The 12,782-nt window shown below is 40.1% G+C and overlaps 1 pseudogene; it reads left to right on the forward strand.

Annotated features, from left to right (window-relative positions):
• Positions 1-969: 969 nt before the first annotated feature.
• The window catches only part of LOC105503511, a 22,098-nt pseudogene continuing 10,285 nt past the window's right edge, over positions 970-12,782 (forward strand).

The raw sequence follows: 12,782 nt of genomic DNA on the forward strand, positions 1-12,782 counted from the left end.
GGTAGCTGCGTGTTTTCTGAAAGGATACGCTACTAACGACCTGAAATTAAAGCTTCCTGTGTAGCACGGTCCAGCATTATCTTCCCTTTTTTCTCTAGTGTGAAAATTGCATCTGATACCTAAATAGTATTGCATGTTCCCATTTGGGTGGCGATAGAGTGTGAACCAGGAAGGGGAAAGAGATGGAGATGAGGGGTCAAGTAGAGGTGAGACCAAAGAGCACCTTGAACTCCACATTTATAACTTGGACATGACCACATGGGGGACTTATTAGTGGGTTTAACCAGGGAGATGAGAGAACTAGAGGTCTGCTATAGATACCTTGTATATAGCTTACTAGCATAGGATGATTCTGAAGAAAGAAAATCTAAAGAAGAACATGAGTTAGGAGGCAGCTGAATAATAACCATGGTGACAAGGACATGAACTAAGGCAGTAGCCAGGGCCAGCTGCAGGGTGTGTGAACTGTGCAGTGACACAGGGCCCTACCTTTAGAGGGCTCTGGTGTTTGGTTTAATGCTCTCTTGTCACTGTCTTGAAATTCTTAATAATTTTTTAAAAAGAGGCCTATATTTTCATTTTGCAGTTGGCTCTGCAAATTATGTAACTGGTTCTGGCAGAGATAGTAGGAGAAAAGTCATGACAGATTACAAAGATGTGTGTCTTGCTCCTCTTTGCTTTCCCATGTATGTGACTTCCTTGGTGCCCAGGGGCAACTCCCTGCCTGATCTGGGTGGTGTAGGGTGTTAAGGTGAAAGGAGTGGAGATTTAAGAATTTTGTTAATTTAAAAGTAGAAAATTAATCTTTAGTCTTTGCACTTCAATAAAGAAGTTTTGACATCTTATCCAGGCAGTAGAAAGTCAGAATTTATTGAGAGAGAAAAGGATAATTTGCAGTGTTTTTTTTTCAATGGTTAAAACATAAATTTTATTCTATACCTAAAGCAGGGGCAATATCACGCAAAGGAAATGAGTAGCCCAAAACCAGTTTCTTCTAGTCAGAGGGATTTTGTGGCAGCCAAACATCAGAGGGGACCTGAATGGGAGAGTGGCCTCCTGGCTCTGAGTTTTCCATCCTGCGCGAAAGCTCATAGGTGGCAGAATGACACAGGAGCAAAAATGACCATGACAGCCTGCATTATCAGCATCTCAGCAGCTGCCGGTGTTTCCAGAAGATGGGTGCCTGCTTATTCCCCATGGCCCACCCCACCCAATCTCCTAAACTGATGTAGTCATTGTGACTTTGGAGCACAAGAAAGGAAGTCCCAGTACCATTCGAGGTTGAATTTCCGGACAGTCTGCTGTCAGATGTGTGCTTGGAGTCAAATTTAAGTTAATTAAAGAAAATAAAGAGTAATAATTATTGACACCTAAATATGAGATTGCAGAATTATACCTGCTGCATATACATAACACCTGTTTAGCACTAAAGAAATAGAAAATATTAAGATACAGTCTTATTTCCAAGAAACTTATTTCCTCATGGGAGTAGTTTAAAGTGTTATCAAATTGCAGCATTAGATTCATTCTTTATGTATAAATTTAACAGACCTTTACTTTATTAGGAATTATACAATTACAATATATGCAAACAGTTACATACTGTTAAAACTGGTACTTTTTGCATTTCTTAACTGCCATGATACAGGGTTTAGTACTATAGTGCTTTATTATACCTTTCTAGCAAGGTCTTTATTATAACGTTTCCTATAACCGTTTTGTACTTAAGAATATTTGTTATCATGGAATCATAAAACAAAATAATAACTATAAGCATAAATGTTTATTTCCATCACCCTTATTGGTATGCTTATATTAGGAAGTGCCAGGATCCTGGAATTGCCAGTGGTGTGTAATATGCAAGAACATCATCTCTTGCTGCAGAACGTATGGACCAATCCCTTTTTTGAATTAACTATATGTGCTTTTTCAAAACTCTGTATACAGAATTACAATAGCGATGGCCCTCTGTCCTGATGTTTCCAGCTACCCACTTGCTTTGAATGGTGCATTTCTTTTTTTTTTTTTTTTTGAGACGGAGTCTTGCTCTGTCACCCAGGCTGGAGTGCTGTGGCCGGATCTCAGCTCACTGCAAGCTCCGCCTCCCGGGTTCACGCCATTCTCCTGCCTCAGCCTCCCGGGTAGCTGGGACTACAGGCGCTGCCACGTCGCCCGGCTAGTTTTTTGTAGTTTTTAGTAGAGACGGAGTTTCAGAGTTTCACCGTGTTAGCCAGGATGGTCTCGATCTCCTGACCTCGTGATCCGCCCGTCTCGGCCTCCCAAAGTGCTGGGATTACAGGCTTGAGCCATCGCGCCCGGCCGAATGGTGCATTTCTTACAGACAATTAGAAGAGTGGTCTGAGTGGGCTGTTTTTTGATAACTGGTCTATGACTCTTGGCTTTGCATGAGAACCTTTTAGCAGTTATTTTCTTTTGCTTATCTGTAACTGCCCCATTGGCCTACAAGCATTTAGATTCGTTTTTAAATTTTTACCTTATTTACCTGATTATTGGAACAGAGTATGTCCACTTTAAACATTATGAATTGCAAAACTCTGTAATGAAGAGAAAAAACTTCATTACAGATTTTTTGGTCTGATTTAGTTTAGCTATTTTCCCTGTAGTCATAAATACTTTCAGTAAGGGTATACTCCATGCCAGGAATTCCTTTACAAGCTTCATATTTACGTAGATTTTATATTCTTGTGAATTTTGTAATTTTCCACATTTTCTTACGAGGAAATGTTCAGAGTGATTAAATACCTTTCCTAAAGTCACACAGGTAACAAAGGGCAGAGGTAGGATTTGAACCTGGCTCTATTGAATTCTGCATTCTTAATCAGGATATAATAGTGCTTTAGTGTAAGTTTAAGTTGTACATATGTTTTATTGTGCTGTCTGGGCTTTTTTAAAAATATTACAACATAAATAATTCTACCTATCGTTAAACATTTTCATAAATATCCTTATTAACTGTGAATCATTTGTTTCGTGGGTTTTTGTAAGTGATTTAATTTCTTTATAAAGTCTTTACCCCATTCCCGAAATAGGTCTAGTGTTGCAAGCTTTGAGGTATTGGTTTCGTATAGTAATCTCAAGTTACATATTTCTCTGATTTACTGGAACACCACTAGTTACTATGTTAAACTTTAGCATAGACTTTTCCATGCATGCTAATTTCAGAAACAGGAAAAACACATTTTATGAAGAAATAAATATAGGAATCACAAATGTTTTAGTCAGTGAGGAATATGCAAGCTGTATTTTTGTGTTCCTTGGTAATTCCAGCACATGGCACCTACAACAGATAGGCTAATTCTCAAACTATGTGGTTACAGCTGCAGGTCTCTTAGAATCATTGGGATACTGTGTCCGGAATTGGTGGGTTCTTGGTCTCGCTGACTTCAAGAACGAAGCGGCGGACCCTCGCGGTGAGTGCTACAGTACTTAAAGATAGTGTGTGTCCAGAGTTTGTTCCTTCTTTCCGGTGGGTTCGTGGTCTCGCTGGCTTCAGGAGTGAAGCCGCAGACCTTTACCGTGTTACAGCTCATAAAAACTACACTGACCCAAAAAGAACAGCAGCAGCAAGATTTGTTGCAGAGAAAAATAACAAATCTTCCACATAAAGTAAAACAAAGGCAACAGGTTGCTGCTGCTGCCTGGAGCAGGCTGCTTTTATTCCCTTATCTGACCCCCCCCCCACCCACATCCTGCTGACTGGTCCATTTTACAGAGAGCTGATTGGTCCGTTTTGACAGTGTGCTGATTGGTGCGTTTACAATCCTTGAGCTAGACACAGAGTGCTAGAAAAGTTCTCCGAGTCCCCGCTAGGTTAGCTAGATACAGAGTACTAATTGGTGTATTTACAAACCCTGAGCTAGACACTGAGTGCTGATTGGTGCCTTTAGGATCCCTTAGCTAGACATAAAATTTCCCCAAGTCCCCACCAGACTCAGGAGCCCAGCTCGCCTCACCTAGTAGATCCCTTGCCGGGCCTGCAGGCGGAGCTGCCCGCCAGTCCCAAGCCGCTCCTGCACTCCTCAGCCCTTGGGCAGTCGATAGGACGGGGAATCACGGAGCAGAGGGCGGCGCCCTTCGGGGAGGCTTGGGCCGCGCGGGAGCCCACGGCGGAGGCGGGTGCTGGAGTATGGCAGGCTGCAGGTTGTGAGCCCTACCACCCAGGGAGGCAGCTGAGGCCCGGTGAGAATTCCAGCGCAGTGCCGGCCGGGTGCTAAACCTTTGACTGCCCTGGGCCGGCAGCTCTGTGTGCCGGGCCCGCCAGGCCCGCGCCTGCGCCCGCCGGAACTCGCGCTGGCCCGGGAGAGCCGCCCGCAGCGGGGTTCCAGCCCGCGCCTCTTCCTCCATACCTCCCTGCGAGCAGAGGGAGGAGGCTCCGGCCTCGGCCAGTCTAGAGAGGGGCTCCCACAGTGCTGTGGCGGGCTACAGGGCTCCTCAAGCACGGCCAGGGTGGGCACGGAGGCCGAGGGGGCGCAGAGAGCGAGGGCTGCTAGCACGTTGCCACCTCTCAATACTATAGCCAATCATTCCTTGATTTTAAAGCTCTCATCTCTTTGGATTTGAAAAGCTGAAAGACTGTGTGCTACCGTCCAGGTATTTCAGTCGCTTACAACTGGGGAGAAGTTGGGGTACAGTGGGTGTAATATCGGGGAGACAGGGCAGTTGAATCCCTTCAACATACTTAACTGCCATGGAGCAAGATATGTGAAAGAAGTGTAGGGATATAACAATAATTAAGACTTTGTTTTCACGTTTTAACTTTTGTCATAGTTTTAAATTCTTCATGTATTTCATAGTGAAATATCTCATGTGGAAAGAAACACAAACAAGACTGAGAATATATCTAAGATTGAAAACATGAAAAGTAGAATGTGACAGGTGTGTGGTTTTTCAAACATTTTGTACATATGTATTGTGAATATATCATTAAAGTGGATAGAGTAAGAGAGAGGTAAAGAAAAATGAATTCGTTTTTAATTTTTCATAATTTAAGCATAATGAAAATAACTAGGAAGTATTGTTCCATCAAACGTAGTCTATGGAGAAGTATTTAATACCTAACAGTTAAATGAAATGTAAATCAGTATTTTTAAGAAAGGCTCCCGAAACATTTTTGAAGGTATGGGTTGCTTATCATAAGTATGTGCATTTTTTAATGTCAGAAAAAAATATTTCCACAGACTTAAATTATCGAGAAGAGATTTCTTTTTTCAAGGCAGAGTTGCTTAAAATGGATTGGATGATTTCCAAGATTTTCAAAATAAGTTCTGATCTGGCTTGAGACATTTATACATATTTTTCAAAAACAAGACACTTTTGGGAAAATTAAATAAGATCAGAAGATGAGGCTTTCTGAGCAAGAAATGGGTTTTACAAATTAACTATTAAAAAGGCTACTTACTATGAATTCAGTTTAATCCCAATGAAATCCAAAAAGGTATTTTTTCTTTTTTGGTGGAAACGGAAAGTTAATTGTGAAATTTACATATGAATGAAAAGCACCGATAATAGACAGTACTACCCTACAAAAGAATAATGTTGGAGGACTCACGCTATCTGACTTTAATACTCTAAAATGATAGTAATCAAAACAATATAGCATGAGTAGGCAAGTAGAGGGTTGGAACAAAATATATGCCATCACTTAATTTTCAACACAAGGTAAACAGTCAACAATTTTTCAGTCAGTGCAGTTTAATGGAGAAAGAAGTTTTTTTTCTGACAAATAGAGCCATAGCAACTACACAAATGTGGAGAAAAAAATGAATTTTAATTCTTACAGCATATGCAAAACTCAATTTAGGATAGATCATAAGCGTAAATCTAAAAGCTAGAACTATAGAGCTTCTGAAGGAAAATACAATATTTTTGCAGCTTTAAGTTTGGGTAGATTGCTCAGAGGGGACACAAAAAGCACTAAATTAATAAAGGAAAGAGTTAAAAATTTGACTGTACCTGAATTAAACTTGCATTGATCGAAAGACTGTAGAAAATGAAAAGTGGGCTGGGTGCGGTGGCTCACACTTGTAATTGCAGTACTTTGGAAGGCCCAGGGGTTTGGATCACTTGAGGTCAGGAGTTAGAGACCTGCTTGGCCAACACGGTGAAACCCCATCTCTACTAAAAATACAAAAAATTAACCGGGTGTACTGGTGGAAATCTGTAATCCCAGCTACTTGGCAGGCTGAGGTAGGAGAATCACTTGAACCTGGGAGGTGGAGGTTGTAGTGAGCTGAGATTGTGCCACTGCACTCCAGCTTGGGCAACACAGTGAGACTCTATCTCAAAAAAGAAAAGAAAAAAGAGAAAATGAAAAGTGAAGTCACAGATTGAGAGAGAAAGTATTTGAAATATATCCGACAAATGATTTATCTCTCCTAAAAATGATATAAATAACTCCTGAAAATAAATTTAAAAGAAGAAAAATAGCCCAATTTTTAAATGGGCAAAAGACAGATACTTTTTTCTAAAGGAAGATCCCTAAATGGCCAAGTTCATGAAAAGAAGCTCAACATCAGTTGTTATCAGGGAATTGAAATTTGAAGCCCATATGAGGTACCCCTACACACACACTACAAAGGCTAAAATTTTAGAATAGACAAGGACAGTACCCAGCGCTGCTGAGGATGTGAAGAAACTGGAACTCTCATGCATATGGTGGAAACTGTAAAACTATTCAACCACTGTATGGGGTTGAATAGTGTCCCCCAACTTCATGTCTAACTGGAACCTCAGAATGTGACCTTATTTGAAAATGGAATATTTGCAGGTGTAATCTAGTTATAATGAGGTCATGCTGGTTTAGCATGGATCCTAACTCAAATGATTGGTGTCCTTACTAGAGGATGGAAATTGATACACAGAGACACAGAGGAGACATATAGGGAAGAGACCAAGTGAAGACAGATGAACTTGAGGCAGAGATTGCAGTTATGCTGCCACAAACCAAGGAATGCCAAGGGTTGCTGGCAACCACCACAAGTTGGAAGGGGCAAGGAAGGATTCTTTCCTAGAGTCGTCAGAGGGAGTGTGGCTCTGAGAACACCTTGATACCGGACTCCTGGACTCCTGAACTGAGAGAATAAATTTCTCTTGTTCTGATACACCCAGTTTTTGATATTTTGTTATGGAATTCCTAGGAAAGGAATACCACCACTTTGAAAAATGTTGGCAGTGTCTTGTAATATTAAACACCTACAACTTCCCTATGACCCAGCAATTCCACTTTTCGATATTCACCTAAATAAATGAAAGCATATATCCACCTAAATACGTATATAAGAATGTTTATGGCAGCTTTAGTGACAATAATCAAAACTGGAAACATTTTAAGTGTCTATGAAGAAAATTAATAAAAAAGTATGTTCATATAGTTGAACACTATTCAGCAATAAAAGAATAAGCTGCAAATGCACTCTGCAGTGTGGATGAACATCAAAAATATATTGGGCAAAAGAAGCCAGACACAAAAAACGCATGTATACTGTTTGAGTCCATTTACATGAAGGTCAAAGTCAGGTAGAAGTGTTCTCAGATAATAGAAACCAATGAGGGCAGGGACTGGCCTGAGAGGTCATAAGGAAACATTCTTACGCATTGGAAAAGTTATGTGTCTTGATTGTGGCAGTGTTTTACATTAGTGTATACACATTTGTCAAAACTCACTGGATTATTTCCTTAAATGAATACATTTTATTAAATGTAAATTATATCTCGATAAAATTGTTTATAAGAAAACATAAACCTTGGAGCATGTCGTCATATATAATGCTTGCCTCAATCAAAAAGAAAAGAAAAACCCACTTTAAAGATTCAATTAAAACTTTTATCCCCATTCCCTTTCTTTTTTCTTTGTTTTTTTAGATAGGGTCTCTCTGTCACCCACCCAGGCTGGAGTGCAGTAGCGTGGTCATGTCTCTCTGCAGCCTCGACCTCCTGGGCTCAAGTGATCCTCCCTTCTCAGCCTCTGGAGGAACAGCTGGGACTACAGGTACACCCCACCATACCGGGCTACTCTTTCCATTTTTTAAAACTGCATTAGTTGTCTACTTTCTAAACTCATTTTTAATTGTTAACAGGTAAGTGATTATCATGTAACTTATTTTTGTTCTCCAACTTTTCCAATCTGCGCTGAATGTAGTAATCGCCTGTAATTGTCTACTTCTTTTGTATATGTTGGCAAAGGCTTAGATTTCAATTTCCCTAGCTGAGGGGATTCTAATGACTTAGGACACCATTTGCTCTTTTGACTATTTTGCTTAGGAAGGATAGGTCACTTGCAGGAGCCAATGAAGGGCAAAATAATAACTATCCTTAACTACAGATACACAATTTAAACAGCTTTCAAAATGTTCTTTTTGAGAAAAAAAAGAAAAAAGAAAGAAAGGGAGGCGTACACAGAATTTGGCCTGTCACAGAACAAAGAAAATACCAGCTTCAGGTGGGGAGTACCCCAGTTCCGTTCTGACAGCTTCTTGGCAACTGTTAATATGTATCAAGCTTGACTGGATGGGAAGGAGAGAGGACCGGAGGGGAAACAGCAGAAGAATGGGGGCAGAAGAGGAGAGAGAGGGACGTGGAGGAGCCCAGGGATCCACACTGCTCAGCTGCTTCTGGGTTTACGGTGCAGCGCGAGCGCCATCATGTGGTCATCTCTGTGACTTCAGTGTAAGAAATGCTTTTTTCCCCGCCACTCCATTTAAAGAATGGAAAAATAAACCAAAATCGTTCATGGGGCATGAGAAACCTCGAGAAGGATATTACCCTACAGTTGTTTTTTCATCGAAAAGTTGAAGAGATTTCTGACATCTCAATTAGTAACGCATCTGGAATGTTTGCTCTCCAGGTACCTATTATTCGTTCCTTCACTCATCAAATATTTATTGAACTCTATCTGCCAGACACTATATAAGCAGGAGAAAGGCAGGCGTGGTGGTCTAGTGGGGCAGACAGACATGTGAACAAATGGTTACAGCAGTCTGATAAATATTCTAATGCAGGAATGAAAGGAACATCTGGGAGCTAAATGAGAGCATTTAATATTTGACAAAGATGCTCGGTGCTATAATCTAATTGTTGCATTGAAAACCTGTGTTGATCCTATTACTTGTGTCACTTGTCCATAACCTCTTTAAAATCTGGCTAAAATTAGTAATTGGTTGATTGATTCAAATTATTTATTGAGAGCCAATTATGTGCCAGGTACTACTGCTGTATCACTATTACTTGTATCACTTTTGTCTATAACCTATTTAAAAATCTGGCCAAAATTATTGATTCATTGATTCATATTATTTATTGAGAGCCAATTATGTGGTAGGTACTACTGTTGGTGCCAGGGGATACAGATGAAGATAGGAAAGACAGAAAACATTTCTTCTTTTCTTAAGCTTAACTTCCATGTGTGCAAAGTGAACCATCAAGAAAAAATGTTTTATGTCCATTTGTGATACAAAAGCCATTTTCATGTTTATTGCCTGTTTATCTATGTCATTATTTCCTGCTTTCTATCTATAGTCTTCATTCCTCAGTTTTTCAAATGTAAACAGTTGTTTCAAACTATTTCAGGTTACACTGAGAGTTTAAATAAGCATAGCTTTCTTAATGGCTTTGGAAAATTTACTTAATTTTGTATTGCTCAGAGCGGCACCAGGGTTTTAGTTACTAGTTAAGCTGTGAAGTGGGAATTTGGGAGGAGATTTCTAATCCTGGTCCTGTTACTGTTTCATGTGTCTGGTTTACCTCCCAATCTCAGCTTTTCCTGGCCACTTCAGGGTCATGCATATAATAAATATTAGGGCCGGGCATGGTGGCTCATGCTTATAATCCCAGCACTTTGGGAGGCCAAGGTGGGGCGGATCATGAGGTCAGGAGTTTGAGACCAGCCTGACCAGCCTCATGAAGCCCCGTCTCTAGTAAAAATACAAAAAAGTCAGCCAGGCATGGTGGCATGTGCCTGTGGTCCCAGCTGCTTAGGAGGCTGAGGCAGGAGAATTGCTTGAACCCAGCAGGCAGGGGTTGCAGTGAGCCAAGATCGTGCCACTGCACTGCAGCCTGGGCGACAGAGTGAGACTCCATCTCAAAAATAAATAAATAAGAACAATCTCAGATAATTTTAGACTCAAAACAGCAGAGAGTAGGAAGCTGGAAGAACACTTGTGTTCATACCCAGCCCCTAGGCCTCAACGGTTGCAGTAGTCAGGGAGAGCAGCAGCCTCCCTCCCTGAAGTCCCATGTGGAGATGGCTCTGCTCCAACACTGAGGTGCCAGAATGGGAAAAAGGAACTCCTCTAATGACATAAAATAAGTGAAAATTTATATGATCAGATGAGCTCACTAACAAGCTGGAAAAAAAAATGTGATCTTTATGAGCAGAGCGTATTTGTTAGCAATGAGTGGGGAAATAAACCTGCTTTATGGCTGTGTTCTCAAGGAGTTGCGACTCTTCACTAAAGTATCCTTGTCTCATCTTGTGTTAGGTTGTTCACTTCCATTGCTCACACGCGCTCAGCCCACACAGTTGGTGTTTATAATGGAGTCATATACCACTGCTAAAAAATTCAGAAAGTTCTCCTTCAATTCGCCAAATCACTGTGGCCTAGAAGTCAAGGAGGAGGGGGGCCTAGGAAGCCTGGAGTTTTCCATTACTTTCCCTACGAAATCAAACCACAACCCAACGCCCATGCCAGTAAGCATATCGGCTTCGGATTCAGCATCTTCGGAAGATTCTTTTCACTTCAACTGACATTTGCAGGGAGAATTATATTAAACTGAAGCTAATAAGACCATGTGTTACTTCATATAAAATATAATTGTAAATACAATCCTTGGCAACTAATTCTTTTACCTCCAGGTGTCTCGAGTGTTAAGCACCAAACTATCTTTGTTTTCTTTATTAATTTAAAGGAAAATGTCTTTATAGTCACAGTACCATTTTGAGAAAAAAGAAAAAAAATCTTTCTTTAAAACAAACAAACAAACAAAGCTTGTGGTCAATAATTGAAATTATTCTCTGCCTAAATTGCTCTGTTTACATGACCTAAAAAAATTAGAACTTTCATAAACATGATGACAAAATTAAAATGTTATTTTCTGCCAGGCACAGTGGCTCACGCCTGTAATCCCAGCACTTTGGGAGGCTGAGGTGGGAGGATTGCCTGAGGTCAGGAGTTCAAGACCAGCCTAGCCAACATAGTAAAACCCTGACTCTAATAAAAAACAAAAATTAGCCAGGTGTGGTGGTGGGAACCTGTAATCCCAGCTACTGATGCAGGAGAATCGCTTGAACTCAGGAGGCAGAGGTTGCAGTGAGCTGAGATTGTACCACCGAACTGCAGCCTGGGCAGCAGAGTAAGACCCTGTCTGAATACAATAAAATGTTAATTTATTCTATGTATCTCTGACTCAGACCTTTAAAGACATAAATCTAACCTATTTGTAGATAGAATAGAATGGTTAACATTTCATCAGAATTTTAAACAGGTGTTATTGGTCATTATTAAGACAAGTTCTATAAAACAAACTAAATCCTCTTTTAAAATGCATATGTAAATATTCTTCAGATATGAAAAATCATGAAAAAGTGTGTCTTATAATTTTATTTTTCAAGTTTTTGGACGTAAGATATATGAACTGAGCGTTTTTCCATTTGCAAAGGGAAACGACTTAGTTTTTATCTGAGCATGTCTCTTTAGGGTAGTAACTGTTTCCAGAAAACTGTCACCCGTAGAAGCAGTGAAGCATCCTCCCTAAACAGCAGAACAGGATGTACTATGAAATAATCCCTTCCTTTGTGAGAGCCCACTTTGAGAGACAGGCTGGATTAACAGGCATGAATTTTTAAAGTAGCAGTTCATAAGCAGCTTCATTAAGTTGCACTAACAAGTTTTGAAGTTTTATTACACCAATAACTCTGGTGAACATTCCGATGCAATATATATAAGCTTTTCTATTAAAATGGTTAATACTTTCATGACCATGTATTTTTAGAGACTTACTTCTCTAAAATTTTCCCAAATCTATTCTTAAACCTAACCCTAACCCTAACTCTAACCCTAATCTTAACCCTAACCGTAATATGTCTAAGCTGAGTCTGGTGAAAGTCGTAAAAAATGTGAACAGTTGAGAGAAAACCTTCAGGAATAAAGTGATATGACAGTCTCCTGTCATCCCTCTGAACCTCCAAGTTCATTTCAATTTAACAGATTTAAGTCTTAAATTGTCTTAAAATTATTTAAAAATCTAGATCCAGTATCTAGGCTACTTTAATGGCCTAGTTGATCAACTATTACAAAGGAAACACAGTGATTTGGAAACAAGGCAAAGACACAGTGCATTGTCTTTCAGATACTCTTTTCCTGAGGTTGGATTTGAGAATCAGAATATAAACTCCATAGCAATAGGCATTATTTACTTATCCTTGTGGAGAATTAAAAAGGCTTATGTAATTCAACATAATTTTGAAAACACTGTGTGCCAGATACTCTTTTAAACACTTCCCATCCACCTAGTTTTTAAACGCTTACAACAGTGTAATGAAATTGATATTATCATTAACCCCATTTTATAGAAGAGGAAACCAGAGGCTGGGCATGGTGTATCATGCCTGTAATCCCAGAACTTTGGGAGCCTGAGGCGGGTGGGTCACTAGGTCAGGAGTTTGAAACCAGCCTGGCCAACATAGTGAAACCCTGTCTCTACTAAAAATACAAAAAAATTAGCCGGGTGTGGTGGTAGGTGCGTGTAATCCCAGCTACTTGGGAGGC

Source organism: Colobus angolensis, unplaced genomic scaffold (genome assembly GCF_000951035.1).
Source record: "Colobus angolensis palliatus isolate OR3802 unplaced genomic scaffold, Cang.pa_1.0 Scaffold86, whole genome shotgun sequence".
Classification (NCBI taxonomy): Eukaryota; Metazoa; Chordata; class Mammalia; order Primates; family Cercopithecidae; genus Colobus; species Colobus angolensis.